The sequence below is a fragment of the Sus scrofa genome, chromosome 18 (genome assembly GCF_054392235.1).
Source record: "Sus scrofa isolate SSC_HxYL_T2T_F1_AM1 chromosome 18, Sscrofa_HxYL_maternal_Yorkshire_Landrace_v2.0, whole genome shotgun sequence".
Taxonomy (NCBI): domain Eukaryota; kingdom Metazoa; phylum Chordata; class Mammalia; order Artiodactyla; family Suidae; genus Sus; species Sus scrofa.
The window spans coordinates 16,933,426-16,952,741 of NC_139400.1; the positions used below are offsets into that span (position 1 = coordinate 16,933,426).

At 38.4% G+C, this 19,316-nt stretch overlaps 1 protein-coding gene across 2 annotated transcripts in view; it reads right to left on the bottom strand.

The window, feature by feature from the left end:
* Positions 1–19,316, bottom strand: part of MGAM (maltase-glucoamylase) — a 186,545-nt gene that overhangs the window by 113,242 nt on the left and 53,987 nt on the right. The window contains exons 2-3 of one of the 2 annotated variants that reach the window (XM_085005252.1): positions 16,077–16,244; positions 12,474–12,589 (exon numbers count right to left, since the gene is read on the bottom strand). The gene's annotated coding sequence lies outside the window, so the exon portion shown is untranslated. The remainder of the gene's footprint in view (positions 1–12,473; positions 12,590–16,076; positions 16,245–19,316) is intronic. The other variant, XM_021079097.2, reaches the window with a different exon arrangement.

Genomic DNA, 19,316 nt, shown 5'->3' on the forward strand with positions numbered 1-19,316 from the left:
CTGCAGCCCCTGGTTCTGCTGGCTGTGGGTGCTGATAAAGCCATGCTTCCTCCTTGTAAACCCTGTTCTGGAGAAATCCAATCCCTCTTCTCAGTTTCCCAAACAAATTACCCTTTGTGTCACCTCCAATTTGCACCTTCATCTGGTTTCCCTTCCTTGGTTGACACCAAAGTTGTCTTTGGTTTTCCCCAAAGACCGTGGAAGCCACTCATGGCTGCACATTAAACTTAGCCTGAAGAGCTTTTAAAGTATCAACGCCTGGGCCACATACAAGGCTGATTAAATCAAATCTATGGTGGTAGAGCCCTGGCATCATTTTCTAAAAAGCTCTCTGGATAATTCCAGGGTGCAATCAATGTTGGGAACTACTGTTCTAGATACTATTTGTCTTGAGCTGGATGATAGGACCCTCCAACTGGACTGTATGGTGACTTTTTAATTCTACCTTTTCCTGGAAAACTTGGAGGAATATGATCGTAAAAGCAAATAAAGGACATCCCTTCTTAATTTTCTCTCTTATTTTTGCATAAACTCTTCTCTGGACAGGTATCCATTACATATTATTGCTCTCCATGGCTTTATTTTTTATTTTTATTTATTTATTCATTTTGCTTTTTAGGGCCACACCTGCAGCATATGGAAGTTACCAGGCTAAGGGTCGAATTGGAGCTACAGCTGCCAGCCTACACCACAGCCACAGCAACGTGGGATCCAAGCCACATCTGTGACCTATACCACAGCTCATGGCAACGCCAGATCTTTAACCTACTGAGCGAGGCCAAGGGTCGAACCCAATTCCTCATGGATACTAGTCAGTTTTGTTTCTGCTGAGCCACAAGGGGAACTGCCTCCATAGCTGTATTCTTAACATTGTATTTTGATGTAATTTCAAATTTATAGAAAAGGTGCAAGAATATCCATATACCTTTTAGCCAGATTTACTTTTTTTTTTTAGGGCCACACCTGCGGCATGTGGAAGTTCTCAGACTAGGGGTTGAATCAGAGCTACAGCTGTCAGCGTACGCCACAGCCATAGCAACGCCAGATCTGAGCCACATCTGTGACCTACCCACAGCTCATGTCAATGCCAGATCCTTAACCCACCGAGCGAGGCCAGGGATCCAACCCGCATCATCATAGTTCCTAGTCGTTAACCACTGAGCCACGAAGGAAACGCCCCAGATTTATTCATTTTTCACATTTTTCCCCATTCCTCTGTCCCCAGTTCCAATCCCCAAATATAGGGTTCACTTTAGTTTTCCCCTTTTATGTATTTGTAACTCCTTTCTCTAACCATGAGAAATATCCTCTATTTATGCTTAATATATTTTCTCATTTACTGATGCCTAGAATACAGAGAAAGTGGTTTTGGAATTGCTATCCTATAACACTGCAAAAAGCAAAATAACTGGAGTTTAGTATTTGTTTACAGAATTTTTTTCATTTTTAGGCAAAACTGACACACAACAACATGCATAGATGTTAAATGTACAACTTGGTGAGATGTGATAGGTATATGTACATATAACCATATTGTATACCAAATATGATATACAATATTTCCATCAGCAGAGAAGGTTCCAGTATTCCTCTTCCACAAATGTCCACCCACCACGAGCAACCACTGTACTAATTTCTTTCTGTAGATTATTTCTTCCCATAGATTAATCTTGCCTATTCCTGTCTGGAAAATCAAATGGTATAGACTCTTGATTTTGCTACTTTTTCTCAAGAGAATGCTTTTGACATTCATCCTTAATAGTATGTGAGTCATAACTTGTTTATCCACTTTTGATGAATAGTTGCATTGTTGATGATTTGCCACTGTGATGAATAAACATTCTTAAATTCATCTTTTTTTGGCCACAGTTTTCATTTCTCTTAGATAGATACTAGGAGTGGAATTACTGTGTCATGAAGTTGATGTACATTTAACGTTATAAGAAGCTGCTAAAGAGTTTTCCAGAGTGATCCCAGCATTTTATGCTCCCGTCAACAATGTAGGAGAGGTCTACATTTTCACCAACATTTGGTATCATCAGTCTTTTTAAATCTGGGCCATTCTAAGTGGAGGTGTACAATACCTCACTTGGGTTTTAATTTGCATTTCTCTAACAACTAGTGACATGGAGTACCCTTTCCCATCCTTCACGGACATTTGAACATCTTCTATTATCAAGTAACTATTTGATTTGTTTTCGCCTTATTTAATTGGCCACAACCATGGCATATGGAAGTTCCTGGGACATAGATCAAAGCCATGCCAAAGCAGCCACCCAAGCTTCTGCAGTCTACAAGGCCAGAACCTTAACCCACTGAACCACAAGAAAACTCCTTGAGGTGTCTTTTATTGTATCACTGTAGAAGTTTTTTTGTAGTATTTATGTGTATATGTTCTTAATATATGTGTGTACACACACACACACACACACACACACACACACAGATCTTAAAAATATTCAGTCTATAAAAAACTAAAAACAGAGTTACCATATGATCCAGAAATCCTACTCTAGGATATATATCTAGAAAAGACAAAAACTCTAATTTGTAAAGATACATATACCCCAGTGTTCAGAGTAGCAATGTTTACAGTAGCCAAGACATGGAAGCAACCTAGGTGTCCATCAATAAAGATATGGATGTATAAAGAAGATGTGGGGAGTTCCCGTCGTAGCGCAGTGGTTAACGAATCCGACTAGGAACCATGAGGTTGCGGGTTCGGTCCCTGCCCTTGCTCAGTGGGTTAACGATCCGGCGTTGCCGTGAGCTGTGGTGTAGGTTGCAGACTCGGCTCGGATCCCGAGTTGCTGTGACTCTGGCGTAGGCCGGTGGCTACAGCTCTGATTCAACCCCTAGCCTGGGAACCTCCATATGCCGTGGGAGCGGCCCAAGAAATAGCAACAACAACAACAACAAAAACAACAACAACAACAACAACAACAAAAAAAAAAGACAAAAAAAAAAAAGATGTGGCACACACACACACACACACACACACACACACACACACACACACACACAATGGAATATTACTCAGCCATAAAAAAGAATGAACCAATGCCGTTTCCAGCAACATGGATGGATCTAGAGATTATACTAAGTTAGACAAACAAATATCATGATATCATTTATATGTAGAATCTAAAAAATGATACAAATGAATTGTTTACAATATAAAATAGAAACAGACTCATAGATATAGAAAATAAGCTTATGGTAATCAAAGGAGAAAGAGGTGAAGAGGGATAAATTAGGAGTATGGGATTAGCAGATACAAACAACTGCACATAAAATAGATAAACAACAAAGTCCTACTAGTACAGCACAGGAAACTATATTCAATATCTTGTAATAACCTGTAATGGAAAAAAATTCAGTTTGACAGTCTATGAACATGATATATTGCTTGATTTATTTGTTTTATAATTTCTCTCAGCAATATTCTATCATTTTTGGTGTAGGTGTCTTTTTTTATGACAAAATTTTTTATGATAAAATTTTGACAAAATTTTTTATGATAAAATTTATAAAATTTTATCATGAAGTATTTAAAATTTTATAATGTTACTATATACAGGATATTTCAATTTTCATATTGCAATTGTTTGCTGCTAGTTTGTAAAATGGTGGTACATTAACCATGTATCTGTCACTTTCCTACATTAATTTAATAATGCTAATAGTTATTTGTAGGTTCTTTGAAATTTTATACTCAATCATGTCATCAGCAAATATCTTCCTTTTCAATCTTTATGCCCTGTATATATTTTTTTACTGGCTGGGATCGTCAGCAAAATCTTTTTATACTTTTTTTTCTTCTTTTTTAATTAAAGTATAATTAATTTACAATTTTGTGCCAATTTCTGCTGTACAGTAAGCAACCCAGCCACACATATACATACATTCCCTTGCTTATATTATCTTCCATTATGGCCTATCCCAAGAGACTAAATATAGTTCCCTGTGCTATACACTAGGAGCTTATTTCTTCTCTATTCAAAACTATTACAAAATGTAACAGTTTGCATCTACTAACCCCAAGCTCCCAGTCCATCCCACTCCCTCCCCTGACCCCCTTGGCAACCACAAGTCTGTTTTCTATAAGTTTGTTTCTGTTTCATAGATAGGTTCATTTGTGCCATGTTTTAGATTCCACATATAAGTGATATCATATGGTATTTGTCTTTCTCTTTCTGACTTCCCTCACTTAGTATGAGAGTCTCTAGTTGCATTCATGTTGCTGAAAATGGCCTTATTTCATTCTTTTTTATGGTTGAGTAGTATTCCTTTGCATATATGTACCACATCTTCTTAATCCATTCATCTGTCGATGGACACCTAGCTTGCCTCCATATCTTGGCTACTGTGAATATAGTGCTGCTATGAACTTACAGGCACATGTATCTTCGAGTAAAGTCTTCATTAGAAGGAATGTGAGTATATACATCCTTCCTCATTCCTGATCTTAGAAGAAAAACATTATTTCATGAGGCCATATTTTGGATTCTTAATTGAATGCCTGGCCTGAGAGGACATCAGAGATTGTTTATTCTTATAATTTACCCATTATCTGAGACTGGGGCTACACCATACTCCTGAACACAAACTCATATACCTCTAGTCTCGCCTTGACACTTGTTTTAATACGGCAATTAATACTGGACTTTTTAGGGTGACTATGCCTCCAATAATTAAGTACTCTGCATCCACACAATTCAGTACCTCAGGACACCTAGACTCGATGAACTTTGTATAGGCTGCCCTCTGCCAGGATCACCCCTCTATCTGAGACCAAATCAATCTGTATGGGAATACTCCGAGGTGGACTGCAGTGCCATTTGAAACTTGTCTTTTCTTTAAGGTGAGCCTATTTAAAGTTTTCTCTCTTTTTTTAAGTTTTCTTAATAAAAAATTTATCAGTGTGTGGAGGAGTTCCCGTCATGGTTCAGTGGTTAGTGAATCCGACTAGGAACCATGAGGTTGCAGGTTCTATCCCTGGCCTGGATCAGTGGGTTAAGGATCTGGCATTGCCGTGTGCTGTGGTGTAGGTCGCAGATGTGGCTCGGATCCCAAGTTGCTGTGGCTCTAGGGTAGGCCAGCAGCTACAGCTCCAATTGGACCCCTAGCCAGGGAACCTCCATATGCCACAGGAGGCAAAAAGACAAAAAGACAAAAAAAAGTTTATCAGTGTGTTTCTCCCTTGAACCTTATTATCCTGTGCATTTTGTAATAAATTCCTTGGAGAAGGAGAGATCCAGAACAGCAGTGGAGTTGCAATTGAGTAAACTTAAAGATTTCAAGTTAATACCTCAGAGTGATGCAAAGAATAATAAAACACATTCTGTTTAGTGCAGAATCTTTCATTTGCTTGGGGGATACACACCATCATACAGGGTACATTTAAGTGGTGTAAAAGGCTGTGTGTAACTGAGTGTCAAAATTCTTGGCATAAATAAAATGTGAGACCAGAGTTCAGATTGTAATTTAAGTGAAATGGCATAAACAAAGGTGTACAGGTGGGAATAAGCATAGTATGTTCTGTACAGGTAGGTCAAGGTCAGACTGCAAAGCCAGCTCAAGAGCTAATTCCTGTTCATGTTAATGGTTATAGTAGAACCTTAAATAGAAAAATGATATGATCACAGCAATGGGTTTATAAAGTTTTGCCTGATAGTGTTTTCTAATATTGATTTGAAGGGGAAGAGCCACGTGCACTCCAAATTCAGTGAAATATTTAAAGTAGGATGGAGGTAATGGGAAGGGAGAAAGTGAAATACAATATCAGAGCTTTTGAAAAGCATCATCAACTAGCATCTTGATATGCTGTGTGACAGAGAAGAATGAATCAAGGAGGCTTTCCGTGTGTATGTGGTAATATGATATAATTACTAACAAAAATAAAGAAGTTGGAAAAGGAAGTTGGATTGAGTTTGAGGAAAATGGTAAACGTGGTTTGGAACTTATGTGCAGCTGAATTGACGTCATGTCATCTAGTTGGAAAACACGGGCAGTCTTGAAAATGAAGAACTAAATTTCAGATCAGAGGACAGAACTAGAAATAGACTTGTGGCCATCAGAAGAAGAACTAGTCTGGAAGAAGTGAGTTTTGAATTGGGTTAGAAAGGTAAAGGGAAATCGTGGGCAAGGTTGGAGATCATAAAGTTCTGGCAGGAGCAAGCGGTAATCAGAACGGCTGGGATAGACCAGGGGTGTGTGTGTGTGTGTGTGTGTGTGTGTGCGCGCGCACGCGCATGCACCTTCCTAGCGCATTCTTTCTCCTGAGGACAAGCACCCCCACCTGGGGGTAGCTGCTCCTCATGCTCTACATTAGGCTGTTCACCATGATCCTGGCCCTGACCATAACCGATGAACCTTTTCTAGGTCCATCAATGTCTACCTTTGGGGTTTTTCTAACTTGATCCCAGAAAAATGTGTAAGACTTGAAATACAGCAGCTTCTCAGGCTCCCTGCCATATTTCCTATCACAGGAGGAAGTGAGCAGAGACAAGAGGTGAATATAGCAAGACCTAGTTTTGTCTCTTGACATTCCAGAGGTCCATCTGTATCCCTGTCTGCCTTGGTTTCATTATGTAACCTTTCATCATATGCCATGAGCCATACAAAGGTGTAGAGGTGGGACTAATACTTTTGCTTACATTTAGTTTCAATTGAAGTTCTTCGACTTGTGACCAAAGGATCTATGATACAGTGATACCATAATACAAAACCCATACATGGAACCAGTAGGCCCATGAGCAGACACAAGGTATAACCATCTCAGTTAGTTAATGACAAAGGGGAGGGGGAGAATTATTCTTAGAATGGGCCTGCTCAGACTCAATCAGAAATCCAAATAATGAAGGATTAACTTTAATGATGCAAAAACAATGAACAATCACAGGAGATCCAGAGAGTGGGTTATTGTTAGGGCTGCTTTTTCATGATACATTTTATTCCCCTTGGTCCACTTTGTTTGCAGGGAATATTTAACTTGTTTATGATTACATTTAAATGAAGGCTTATTTCTTTAATTAATGGTGCTACTGTCTTAAATACTACCTGAGATGGCATCGTGCTTTTAAAGGAGTGAGGGGAGAGGAGATGTTGATAGAGGAGTAACCCTCAGCTCTCTGTACAAAGGAGCCCTAAATACACACAGCTCATTTTTAATTATTTGGGGAGAATGCCCCCCAATCTCTCTCATCACAGATAATCTCTCCTCCTAATCATTTAGCCAACTTTCTATAGGTACCTGAGGCATATCCATGCCAAAAGGGCAAGGAGGGGAAACTGAAAAAGAATGAGAGATCACAAAGTATCTATTTTGCTGTTTTGCTGGACTAGCACCTCTCAAGTGCAGACTAAAGGAGCTCTGGGCATCTTCCAGTTTGAGCAAAAAGGCAATGGAAACCTTCATAAGTGGAAGCTTGCATATACATGCACATATCCCAGAGGAAACACAAGAAGCCCATCTATAAACCTTAAGGATTTCCAGTATCAGTACCAAATGTTCCAGCTTCAGAGTGATCACTGAAGTAACTGGTGGGTTCCCTGGAGGAGTCGATACTGAGTGCCTCTAAGGCTTATCTAAATGTTCACTGGACTTGAGCAATTGTTTATACACAGTTTAGTTTCATATAAACCCGGGATTTTTCACTTCATTAGTTTGTATCTTTTATTTTCACCCATTGGGATCTTTGAGCAATGACTTTGGATATAAGGTACAGACACTTTTCTCCATTACTCTTTGCTTCTAGGACACAAATTTGCAGAGAGACAACTCGTGATGCAGTCAGTGAATAGCACAGTCAGTGGTTAAGCACGAGGGTTCTGGGGTCACAATGCCCGATGTTGTCAATACTGACTACATTTGAAACGAAAACATCTATTAATAGATGAATGATTCACACAGCATGATACCATTTCTGTAGGCTCTAAATACCTACAAAACTTCACTGCCTATTATCTAGAGTTACATGGGTGTGTGATAAAGTATAAAGAAATGTGCAAGAATGATAAACAACAAATTCAGGAGAGTGGTTACTGCTGGTGGAAGTTGGGGATGTGATTTGTGAGTAGTACAAAGGAGTTTCAGTTATACTGCAATGTTTCATTTCTTGGACTAGGAGATGGGTGTTCATTATAGTATTCTTTATTCTTTTTTGTACATGTAAAATATTATATGATATAGTTTTTGAAAGATTGCATCAAAGACTTGTCATTACATGTCACTTAAGCATTTTCAATACATCTTTGCTGGGACATTCACATGGAGGTACACAACTAAGAGTTTGTCAGACACCCTGTTTGACAAAAAGTCTAACTGGGGAAAATTTGTTTAGCACTAAATAATCTAGTTCATATTCTATGCCAAAATCAGTTTTCAGAAATGAAACAGATGACATGACATAAATTTCTAAGATTATAAAAAATTAATTGCTAATATATGCTTGCAAATTTCAAAATTATTAGACAAGCGTTCTACTCATATTTAGAAGAATCTATACTTAAAAAGAACTATTTTCCATTATGAAGCAGAAGGCAATTAAATATGGCTTCTAGTTAAAAGGACTCAGGGTCTTTGAGCTATACCACAAAGCAACAATCATCAAAACTGTATGGTACTGGAACAAAGACAGAAATATAGATCAGTGGAAAAGGATAGAAAGCCCAGAATTAAACCCATGCACATACAGCCAACTAATTTATGACAAAGGAGGCAAGAATATACAATGGAGAAAAGACAGCCCCTTCAATAAGTGGTGCTGGGAAAATTGGACAGCCACATGGAAAAGAATGAAATTAGAACATTCCCTAACACCATACACAAAAATAAACTCAATATGGATTAAAGACCTAGACATAAGACCAGACACTAGAAAATTCTTAAGAGGAAAACATAAGCCAAACACTCTCTGATGTAAATGACAGCAACATCTTCTCAGATCTACCTCTTAGACAGTAAAAACAAAAATAAACAAATGGGACCTAATTAAACTTCAAAGTTTCTGCACAGCAAAGGAAACCCTAAACAAAATGAAAAGACAACCCACAGAATGGGAGAAAATCTTTGCAAATGAATCAACTGACAAGGGATTAATCTCCAAAATTTATAAACACCTTCTGCAGCTCCATACCAAAAAAACAAATGAAAAAACAAATCAAAAAATGGGCAGAAGATCTAAACACACAATTATCCAAAGAAGACATACAGATGGCCAAAAAACACATGAAAAGATGTTCAACATCACTCATCATTAGAGAAATGCAAATCAAAACCATGATGAGGTACCACCTTACACCTCGTCAAAAAGTCTACAAACAATAAGTGCTGGAGAGGGTGTGGAGAAAAAGGAACCCTATTACACTGTTGGTGAGATTGTAAATTGGTGCAACCACTATGGAAAGAGGTATGGAGATTCCTCAGAAAAATAAAAGTAGAATTACCATTTGATCCAGATATCCCCTCCTGGGCATCTATCCAGAGAAAATCATGACTTGCAAAGACACATGTACTCCAATGTTCATTGCAGCACTATTTACAATAGCCAAGACATGGAAACAACCTAAATGTCCATCAACAGAGGAGTGGATCAAGATGTAGTACATATACACAATGGAATATTACTCAGCCACTAAAAGGAATGAAATACCAGCATTTTTAGCAACATGGATGAACCTAGAAATTATCATGCTAAGTGAAGTCAGCCATACGATGAGACACCAACATCAAATGCTTTCACTGACATGTGGAATCTGAAAAAAGGACAGACTGAACTTCTTTCCAGAACAGATACTAACTCACAGACTTTGAAAAACTTATGGTCTCCAAAGGAGACAGTTCGGGGGGTGAGGGGACACGCTGGGGTTGGGGGATGGAAATCCTATAAAATTGGATTGTGATAATCATTGTACAACTATAAATGTAATAAATTCATTGAGTAATAAAAAAATAAATAAATAAAAGGATTCAGGGTAAATTCTGCATTTTACATCTCAATGTACAATATTAACCTGAAATTGCAATCCACGAAAGTATCAAGTTTTTAGTTCCAAATCAAAAACATGTAACAAACATTTCTAACTTGCAATTTGTATTTTTTCAATGAACTTAAAATATTGTCTTCAGTTCCTATTGTGGCTCAGCCGTACAGCAATAAAGAACTCAACTAGCATCCATGAGGACTCAGGTTTTATTTCTGGCCTCACTCAGTGGGTTAAAGGATCCAGCATTGAGGTAAGCTGTGGACTAGCTCACAGACATGGCTCAGATCCTGCGTTGCTGTGGCTGTAGTGTAGGCCAGCAGCTGCAGCTCTGATTGAACCCCCCAGCCTGGGAACTTCCATATGTCACAGATGCAGTCCTAAACAACAAAAAAATAAAAATAAAAAAAATCTCCAATATCACACCTATATGCTGTGTATTTGAGCAAAAATTAAAAGCTTCATGTAGTTTTGGTGAGTGTTTTTCTCATGCTTGTTCAACTTCACTCATTATATTAATTGTCAAGTACCTATAGGTATTTGACTTTGTAAACCACTGGTTTATAAGCTACAATACTATAAAAACATATAAAGCAAAGATGTACTTCTTCACTCAAAAGGAGGGAGAAAGGTCTCTGAGATATAACTCTGGTAGAATTATACAAAATATCCATCACCAAAGAAAATGATGAAATTTGTGACTTATTGTACCTCCACTGCAGTAAATTCGCTCTCTGCATCAGTCACCACCACAAAATTTGCAGGTCGTACCTTCACAATTGTGTATATAGCCAATCCAAAAGTTTTTCTTTTTTTTTCTTTTCTTTTTTTTTTTTTTTTTTTTTTTTGTCTTTTTGCTATTTCTTGGGCCGCTCCCGCGGCATATGGAGGTTCCCAGGCTAGGGGTCGAATCAGAGCTGTAGCCACCGGCCAACGCCAGAGCTACAGCAACGCAGGATCCAAGCCGCGTCTGCTACCTACACCACAGCTCACGGCAACGCCGGATCATTAACCCACTGAGCAAGGGCAGGGACCGAACCCGCAACCTCATGGTTCCTAGTCGGATTCATTAACCACTGCGCCACGATGGGAACTCCAAAAGCCAAGGAATAGTGTTCCTCAAAAATGATTTCACACTCAATCTTAACACAGAAATGACCACATTTAAAAGACTATTTTCTTGCAACTTCTACTTTACAACTTTCCAAAATGTTAGGGCCATCTATGAGCAAGGACTAGATTTTCTATGTCTTGAGTCAATTTTGGTAAGTTATATTTGATTAGTAATTTATCTATTTTGTTGAAGTTTAAAACTTTAAGGCCTTAAATTTGCAATCTTCTCTTTTTCAAAATTTTTTTTTAAATTTATGTGGTATTTTCTTACCCATCATCTTTCACAGTCTCTTAAAAACAGCATCAATTGTAGAATACTTCCTTATTTTATTCATCACTAAGTAAGAAAAATTAAAAGTTGCCTATTAAACAAGGTTTTCTTATTGACTATGATACATCCTAAATCCAGAGATGTCATACTGTGAAAAAGAACGTGTTTCTCAGAGTTAATAATATATGGTATATTTTAAATCTTAGTGTGTGTATTCCTTTGTTAATTTCCAAGGTTTCTTAGTAGATGCACGGAGTACAACAGACTATTATTATGTTATGACTCCAAGTCATGCAGAACCCTGCCTTTCCACAGTTCCAGACCTTTCAAGGGTGTTTGGTACACAAATTGAATTACCACATCCATGAAGATTTTTAGCACAGTGGGTTTCCTGATGAATGATGCAATGAGCAGGCTTCAGTTTCTTGCCATTGCAAAATGTTGCCACACGTGGTTTGGATTCAGTAATGAGTCTAACTTTAACATGTACCATCATGGAATTTCCCCCAGTCACACTTACTAATTTGACCTTTCTGTAGTAAAATACCAAAGCTTTTCTTAGAACACAGATACAGATCATTCCTTGATGTTGTAGATCATGGGTGCCATTCAACAAATACATTGGTTGCACAAATTTTTCAATCAATACCACAGGTAAATATAGCTAGTTACTTGGAATTATTATTTATTCCCTTGCTTTCAGCTGCTGCAATTACAAAACGCCATAGATGATTTAATTCCTCTCTAGCAAACTGATAGCCAGTAATCTAAGCAACAGTATCTCTGGCTATAATATATTTGTGAATGTTTGATTCTGTTGAAGTCACATAATTTCTCCTTCACTCCATAAACAATCCTTTCAGAAATTCAATTTCAGTAAAGGCTTTAATGGCTACTTTTTCACAAAAGCATCTGGGAAACTTATTTTATTTGCATTCAAAAATTAATCATGGAAACTTTAGTTTTTTCTTTCAGTTAATTGTTCTCATCATGTATCTTTTCTCTATAACAGCTGTTCTATAATTTCTTTCACAACTGTATCTTAAGTTTTATTTCTGGCAAAGACGTATTTTGCATTTTCAATCCGTAAAATATTACTTACGTTTTGCAAAGAGAAATGTTCTCTCCCATTTTTCTGGAAGCATGTACAGTCTTCATTCTACCTTCTGTTTTCCTTCCTTCTATAAAGGCATGCTTTTAAACAACTCTTGCTCTACTCTAAGAAAAAAAAAAAAAAAAAGCAGGTAAGCATGATAATAGCTGGATTCCTGCCAGTGAGATGGTGAGGTTGGAGGCTGATCAGGCGGGCAAGCCCTGACCCTGCTCCAGCTGACTGCTGCCCTGCAGGAACGTGTTCTCAGTCGTTAGTGTCTGATCTATAAGATGCCTGGATAGCTACTGAAATCTCCAAAAGCTCAAAATGTTGATTCAAACTTCTTTGTTTAACAGATCAAACAAAATACAGCTGCAATTTGTGGGCCACCAGTTTGCAACCTCTGCTACCAATGTGCAACAGCTCTCCAATGGAATATGAGAGTGTATGCTTTGTTTGAGCAGAAAAGAGGAACTGAGAGAAAGAACCATGAGATAAACTCCTAAGAAGGTACTATTTAGGTTGAATAATCCAGAATATAATGATGGACTATTATATACTGGTGTCATTTTTCTATCGAGGGGACATAGAACAAGCACAGAGCCCTGCGGAATTACTGTGAAAGTTGCCGAGTTTCCAAACTAGAGAGAAGGCTAGACTCTTTCCTCCCACTAGGCTTCCTATAGGTTAGGCCTCTAGCCTGGAGAACACAGAGAGGCTCTGAGAGCTCCCAGGATGGAGAGAGTGGGGCTTGGGCAGCGTTCCAACAGCCACAGCCCATAAACAATTTTTATTAGTTCCTAAATCACAATGTTTCTTCATCAGAACTTTAAATGTAAATTTATTGTGTTCTGGGATGCAGAATTTTTTAAAATTTTTAAAAATTTTAAAAACTAGAATCCTACTTCCTTCCTAGGTTTTTCTACCTAGAATCCTCTAGAATATACATACATACATACATATATATATATATATACACACACACATATATATACACATACATATATATGTATATATGTTTGTTTATATTTATTTATTTATTTATTGTCTTTTTAGGGCTGCACCCACGATGGCATATGGAAGTTCCCAGGTGAGGGGTTGAATCAGAGCTGTAGCTGCTGGTTTACACCACAGCCACAGCAACAGAGGATTCCAAATTGTGTTTGTGACCTACACCACAGCTCAGAGCAATTTTGGATCCTTAATCCACTGAGTGAGGCCGGGGATCGGACCCAAGTCCTCATGGATTCTAGTTGAGGTCATTGCAACCAAGCCACAACGGGAATTTCCTATTTTTTTTTTATTACTGAAATGAATTTATCACATCTGTAGTTGTATAATGACCATCACAATCCAACTTCACAGGATTTCCATCCCACAGCCCAAGCACATCCCCCCACCCCTCAAACTGTCTCCTCTGGAGACCATAAGTTTTTCAATGTCTGTGAGTCAGCATCTGTTCTGCAAAGAAGGAACTTCCTATTTTTTTAAATTTAAAGAATCATCAGAATTATCCAGGTATGAATCTCTTTTCATTGATTTTGCCTAATTTTCAGCTTTTTCAGCCACATTTTGTTCGACAGTTTGTTTGATTATTGCTACTGTTAACCTTTATTAAGTTTTCATGTTTTCTCTTTCGCAAACTACAGCATATGTAAATGATCTGCTAGATCTAATGTCACATCTCTCTTTCTCCTCTAATCACATTTATTTCTTTTTTCCTTTTTCTATGAATTTTAAATTAATATTTTAGTAGTATTTTCAAATATTCTCATTCTTCTTCTGGAAGCTCTGAGACCCTCTTTCCTCCACTGATCTTTTTTTTTCTTTTTAGGGCCTCACCTGCTGCTGCATATTGAAGTCCCCAGGCCAGAGGTAGAATCAGAGCTGCAGCTGTGGCCACAGCCACAGCTATGACAACACCAGATCCAAGCCACATCTGCAACCTATGCCACAGCTTATAGCAATGCCGAATCTTTCACCGACTGAGCCAGGCCAGGAATCAAAACTGCATCCTCACAGAGACAACGTCGGGTCCTTAACCCAGTGAGCCACAATGGGACCCCCCACCCCCACCCCACCAATCTTTTCAAATCAGTAATTAAATATTGAAGCATTTATTTTTCCACTTCATGATATTAGGTCATATTCTTTTTATACAATCAGTGTTCTCTATACTCTGAATGAAAACCTAATTGGGGCAGACAGGGAGAACAGGGCAGGGAGGGAGAATGGGCAGGAAAATTTTCTTGAAAGAAGTAACATTGAACCTGATTCCCAAAGGATGAGTCAGCATTTATGTATTTAAAGAGAGTATACAGAATGTATATGTGCTTGAGAAAGGGGAAGTGGTTCTACCAGGGCTTTGTATGTACTAAATGTTTAATAAATCATGTCAGGTGAACATGTGGAGACTTGGGTCCGAAAGAGGGTATATGAAGAACTAGAAGATCAGAGTTGCTAGCAGACTTGCTAGGGTGCTAGCAGATGCAGATGTGGTGTCATAAGATGTATAGAAAGCCCAGAACATATTTCCTAAGTGCCTAGTAGAGCATCTGGTAAGTACTCACTAACATCTGCTGAAAAAAAATGAACCTGCAAGATGCATAGACCATGTTAAGGAGCCCAAAACTTAATCCTAAGAGCAAAGGAAAGTTATTAAAGTATTTTATCTGGAAACAATATAATCAAATCTTCATTTTAGAAAGATCATTCTGAATGTAGAGTGGAGAACTTAAAGCAAGATTATGGCAGAGAGCTTTCTTTATAGATTGTTGAGAAGATCAAGGAGAGAGCAGGTGGTGACTGGTTATGGGGTAGCAGTGAGAACGTGGAAGAGAAGACAGGTTTCATGGTCACTGGGGAGACAGAATCATCATTCATGACTTGGAGTTTGACTGGATGGGAAGGAAGGGAGAGAGGGAAGCCAAGGATAATACCCTTATTTTATGATTTGGGCAACTGAATAGATGGCCTTCCTATTCAGACATAAGAACTTAAGAGGATGAACATGCTTTAGCAGAAGACGGTAATTAATACACTTGGGGGCAGGTTGGTGCTGGGTCGTCCGTGAAGCATCTCAGTGAAGAGTGAAGCTAGTCAGAAGCTGCACAGATCTGAAGCTCAGCAGAGATTTGGACTCGGACTTGGAAAACACCTTCATGAACACAGTGGCGGAAATCACGAGAGTGGGAGAAGAGGGAAAGGTACAGAATTCGAGGAATAGGCAGAGCAGAAGTAAATAAAAGGAGAGGCCAGGAGAAAGAAGGAAAACCGGGAGAATGTGAAATCATGGAGGCCAAGAGAAGAAGCATGTAACACAGGACTGTGTGAGCCCCTATTGTAAGACCAGGCAATATAAAGACCAAAGGTGTTCATTTAATCTCCGGAGTGGGGGTCATTCCTGGGTGATGTGGTTGTGGTAGAATTTAGGTTGGAGGGAGTGAGCAGTAATTGGAAGGGGAGCAGGGAGAGGTGGTGAAAACTGACAGTCCTTTCAGGAGTTTAATTGTGAAGATGAGAGGAAACACCAGGTCGCTTTCAATTTCTAGGTTTTCTCATAAAACTTCTTGAAAGGTTTCCTGCAATACATACATTTAAATGTGCACATACCTAATAAAAGAGCTCGAGAGACAGCATTAACCTTCATGGGCTTGTGCTACAAAATAACATCTTTTTTGTAAATATTCATTTGCCATCCCTTCAACACTCCAATCAGTAAATCTCATCTCCTCTGGAGTCCATATGCTCATCTCCTCTGGAGTCCATATGCTACAGCATCTGGTAATATCACAAAAGTCAGGAGAGTTTTCAATGCTTGATTCATAATGCTGAACAATTATTAGTGCAGATTTATAATTTTGTACAGAATATCACGGTCTATTTTTAAAGTCATTTCCTCTGGGAATTGTAGGTTAAGAAATTAGAAATTTTAGGAATCTGGATGAAAACTGTGATAGGAAAATATTTTTTCCACAGGATAATGTCACAATATTCCATCAGAGAAAGAGATTTCCTTTCTCAAATAACCACCCTCAAGTAAATCCATGGTCGCTTATCAACCCAAATGGTCAATCCTAGTTCCCGCTGCCACGAAGTCTCGCCAGTCCACTGAATTGTTGTTGTTGCTGCCCCTGTACCACACAGGGTGTTGATTCTGATCAAGAGTCCATCTGTTTGGTGCCATCCTCTGACTTTGTCAGTTTCAACAGTTGACCTTGCAAGATGGAGTAAAGGAAACTCTACTGTCCCTATTTTTGCTCTCCCTTAGAAGAGTTCTTAGTGACTATCCATTTCAGTTCACACACACACACACACACTGTTTTCCCCACAACACACCCAGAACACTTTCTTCCAAGAACAAAGGTGGGCATGATCTTCCACCTCTTACGACTCTCTGGTAATTACAGTTTTCAGCGGACTCTGGTGTCTTAGTAAGACAATGATAACACTGCATAATACAGTTCCTAAAGACTTAGCATTTTCATCTAAATGCTACATGAAGAGTATCAAAGTCAAATCTCAGTTTTCCTCTTTTCATTTTTAAAAATTGTGGTAAATACACGTAACATAAAATTTCCCATTTTTAAGCTTACAATTCAGTGATATTAACTACATTCCCGTCGTGCAGTCATCACTACCATCCATCTCCAAAGCTTTATTCATCTCGTAATACTGAAAATCTATACCTGTTAAACTCAGTTTTCCTCTTAAGAAAGATGTTCTCCTTTATTTTTAGGGCTTAGTTTAGAGAAAAGCAAAGTCTAATTTGGTTCACTAAGCAGATAATCTTATATCTCCATCTAGAATATCTGATTGAGAATTATAGTCTTACTTTTTTTCCAAAAACAAATTACGGATATTTTCATTACAACTGTATGACTAGACTGTCCTTTCTTCCTCTCCACTATCTCTTCAGTAGCTTTTTTTAGAGAATGGGAGCGCAGGTGCAGCATATGGAATTTTCCAGGCTAGGGGTTGAATCGAGGCTGCAGCTGCTGGCCTGCCACAGCCACAGCAATGCCCGATTCAACCGCATCTATGACCTACACCACAGCTCACGGCAATGCTGAATCCTTAACCCACTGAGCGAGGCCAGGGATCGAACCCATATCCTCATGGATACTAGTCGGGTTTGTTTCTGCTGAGCCACATCAGGAACTCCTTTGGTGGCATTTTTGATGGCCACTGCAGACTTTCTGCAGCAAGTTCTTTGACTTTATCAATTTGAAAGAAATCATTGCACTCCAAAAGCCTGAATAAGCCGTTGAATCCTTCTTTAGAGCGACTTATGAGAGGCAGAAGTTTCCCACGGTGCATGCATCACAGCACCTCCCAGAATTCTCCATAACCATCCCTTCGTATGATGACATTTTCTCCCCTTTTGATGGCATTTGAAAGATTTATTTTGCTTTTTTTGCTGTAGTAGAAAATTCACCTGCTATCTGAGTATATTAATTTGATTGATAAGGTTTAATCAGAAAGCTTCTCTTCTATGCTTCAGAAAGTTCCTAAATTAGAGTTCCCATCATGGAGCAGCAGACACGAATCCAACTGGGAACCATAAGGTTGCGAGTTTGATCCCTGGCTTTGCTCAGTGGGTTAAGGATCCGGCACTGCCGGAAGCTGTGGTATAGGTCACAGACATGGTTCAGATCTGGCATTGCTGTGGCTGTGGTGTAGGCTGGCGGCTGTAGCTCTGATTGGACCCCTAGCCTGGGAACCTCCATAAAGAAAGTCCCTAAATAATAACAATCAAGTCTCCGAACCCTGTGGTGCCCAACAGAGCAACATAGTGAACATAATTGGTGTCCAATAAATACATGGAGTTCCTTTGGACAGCAACCCGGGGTCTGTAATAATTAAAACGTGACCAGAAGAAATCGAGTTTAATCAGATTAATTTTTTAAAACGTGGAGGAATATCCAAGTAAAATAAAAAGCAGCATTAACGTCTCAAAGCCCTCAAAATATGCATGTGCATGATCCAGCACTTATATTTCTGAGCACTTAGCCTAAGGAAGGTATTTAGGGTATGTACCAAGGTGCCTGTGCTTGGGTGTTAACTGTACATTTGCTGTGCCAGAAAAATGGCTAGAATACTAAGAACTTACAGTCAAAGTGCCAGGTTTCATGCTAATAAAATTGTAAGCATTTTCTTGCTAATACCCACAGCACTCCTTTGTGACAATTACTACAATTACTCATTTAGGGATGAAGAAATGGAAGCATAAAGAGATCAAGCAACTTAGTCAAAGACACTCAGTAAATGGCAGAGCCAGGAATCAGACCCAGGACTAACTTAAAACCTTTATTTATACCCACTCCACTTCACCAGAAGAATCACAGCTGTTCAATTGTTGAATAAATCATATAGTATGGCTATAATAATAATATATCATCAAAATTAATATTTTGACTTGAAGAGCTATCTGTAATATAGTATTAGTTTAACCTACAGTGCATAGATTACAAAATAATGTGTATAATAGGATCTCACTTTTTTAAATGACCCAGTTTCTTTCTTTCTATCTCTCTATCTATCTACCTATCTATCTATCATTTATCTTCTTACTACCTACTCATCTATAAAGCATACAAACCCAAAGGTATTAATAGTGACTATAGCTAAATGTGCGAATTTATGTGAATGTTTTTTATTTTCTCAATTTTCCTTACTGGTATTTTCTAACCATTTTTTTTTTTTTTTTTTTTTGTAACGAGCACATAAAGCTTTTACAGTAAGGAAAGTATAATGAGAGAAAAACCTTACATTTAATATGCAATAAAAATTCCCTGATGATAAGACTTGAGTATTGTTCACCCTCACCCCACCTGCTGCATGCAGCAGAGC